Here is a 2,500-nt window from a genome sequence, read left to right as displayed (position 1 = left end):
ACGAACCTGCCGCCCCCGCCCCCCCCCCCCCCTACACCTTTCCTTACAACAACGTGTAACCTAACCTAACCTAACCTAACCTATGTTGTACCTTAACCTAACCTATGTTGTACCTTAACCTAACCTATGTTGTACCTTAACCTAACCTATGTTGTACCTTAACCTAACCTATGTTGTACCTTAACCTAACCTATGTTGTACCTTAACCTAACCTATGTTGTACCTTAACCTAACCTATGTTGTACCTTAACCTAACCCATGTTGTACCTTAACCTAACCTATGTTGTACCTTAACCTAACCCATGTTGTACCTTAACCTAACCCATGTTGTACCTTAACCTAACCCATGTTGTACCTTAACCTAACCCATGTTGTACCTTAACCTAACCCATGTTGTACCTTAACCTAACCCATGTTGTACCTTAACCTAACCCATGTTGTACCTTAACCTAACCCACGTTGTGCCTTAACCTAACCCACGTTGTGCCTTAACCTAACCCACGTTGTGCCTTAACCTAACCCACGTTGTGCCTTAACCTAACCCACGTTGTGCCTTAACCTAACCCACGTTGTGCCTTAACCTAACCCACGTTGTGCCTTAACCTAACCCACGTTGTGCCTTAACCTAACCCACGTTGTGCCTTAACCTAACCCACGTTGTGCCTTAACCTAACCCACGTTGTGCCTTAACCTAACCCACGTTGTGCCTTAACCTAACCCACGTTGTGCCTTAACCTAACCCACGTTGTCCCCTAACGTAACCCACGTTGTCCCCTAACGTAACCCATGTTGTCGCCTAAACCTGCTCTGTAATTGTTATACGACTCGTTCAATTAGTGTAGTGTTGCCCACCCGCAACCCTCGCAATATAGTTCGCTACTCGCACTGCCCGCTCCCCTGTGTATCGCTTCATGTTAAACACCTTGCAAGTCTTGCTGACTTTCCACATGCTCCTGCTGTACACTGTAATGTGGATGGCAGCAGGACGTACATGCCGCCCCTCCCCACGTCCCCACCTTGCCCCCCTGCCTTCGCAAGCTGGTTGGTGAGAAGTTTGCATGTTCAATGCCCTTCGCATGCGACGTACTCAGGCTACGTTGTGGTGCGGCCTGTGTCAACCGTCCGCTAATGTCGTACGCGTAAACCACAATCTGTACTGCACATTCGTCCTTATGTACCGAATGATACATCGTGGCACATGTGTGACCGTACAACGACTGCGCCCAAAAACGGCGGACCATACAGTGCAAATATTGTGCACGCAGCTACGTGTCGTCTCCCTATGAGAGCTGGATTGCAGTGTGGTACGCCATAGAGACGTGTGGGAGGAACGGACGCCGTGGATGGCGATCAGCATGAGCTGTCTGTTGATGTATTCGGACCTAGTCGTCTCTCCTCACACACCGTGATGGCATGGTGCACCGCGTTCCATATCTGCGACATGCTACAGAGGCCGGTTGACAGTCGTTCGAGCAATGGACATCGCATACGTACGGGGGCCACCTTCCACGTATTGTCTAGGCGTGCACATTTTGTTGCGTGTATGTGGGCAGACGTAGTGTGGCGTGACACCTGACACAGGCATGCAATAATCGTTGAAGTTGCAAATGGCGATGGACGCCTGCGTTTTCTGGTGAAGTTACGCAAATGAACAAATGGTAACCTGTTGTGGTGCGGTTGTTCTCGCTAGGGGTGAATCGGTGATGGCGACGATAGGTTGAGGTACGAACCGGTTGTTCCAGCGATACCCACCATGCCGACGAAACTGAACGGCATCTGGGTGTGAAGCGATACGCGGCGGTGGCTGGGTGGGACCGTCCCCGGCCGGTGAGGGGGCGCCTCCCGGCGTGCTGGCCGCGCGGTGCGTGGGCGCACGCGCTACAGCCGGCTGGTGGGGGCGGCCAGTGGCAGGCGCGCCGGCCGACGGACGCGGCAGGCGTCGCAGCTGCGCGCCGGCGCACCCTGCGCGCGGCGCCGTGCGGCCAAAGTAGGTCCTCGCGGGCCCGGTGCGAAGCGCGGTGGACATCTTCAGTGTGCTGGTCCGATTGAGGACTGTGTGCGTTGAGGATGCGCCGCCGCCCGGCGCTCGGCGCCGCGACGCCGTCTGCTGCTCGGTCGCCCCAGCGGTTCTCGCTGGTGGTTTGTATCGCAGCTGTGCGGATGTGTTGGCGCGTGCGCTGTGCTGGGAGAGTTCGCTTCGGCACCCAAGTGGGGCTTTTGTCCTTCTGTGGCGCTGGCGTTGGAGCTGCCGGTCACCGTAGGTGGCGCGTGTTGTCTCCCGCCGGCAATGCCACGACAGCACGCTCCCGGGCCTCTGTCGGCAGCGGCAAGCTCAGTTGGGAGCACGGGTGGTCGCACCGAAAGCGTCTACTCGCCTAACTCCGGGCGATTGCGCCTCTCTCGAACCCGACCAAGTACTTGGGACGGCGCTGCGCGCCGCCGGGACCTGAGAGGATTTCGAGGTGTATTGTGCAGGGGAGCTCAGCCTCCTCCTGTTTGC

Source organism: Schistocerca piceifrons, unplaced genomic scaffold (genome assembly GCF_021461385.2).
Source record: "Schistocerca piceifrons isolate TAMUIC-IGC-003096 unplaced genomic scaffold, iqSchPice1.1 HiC_scaffold_74, whole genome shotgun sequence".
NCBI classification, from domain to species: Eukaryota; Metazoa; Arthropoda; class Insecta; order Orthoptera; family Acrididae; genus Schistocerca; species Schistocerca piceifrons.
This window is presented reverse-complemented; position numbering follows the sequence as displayed.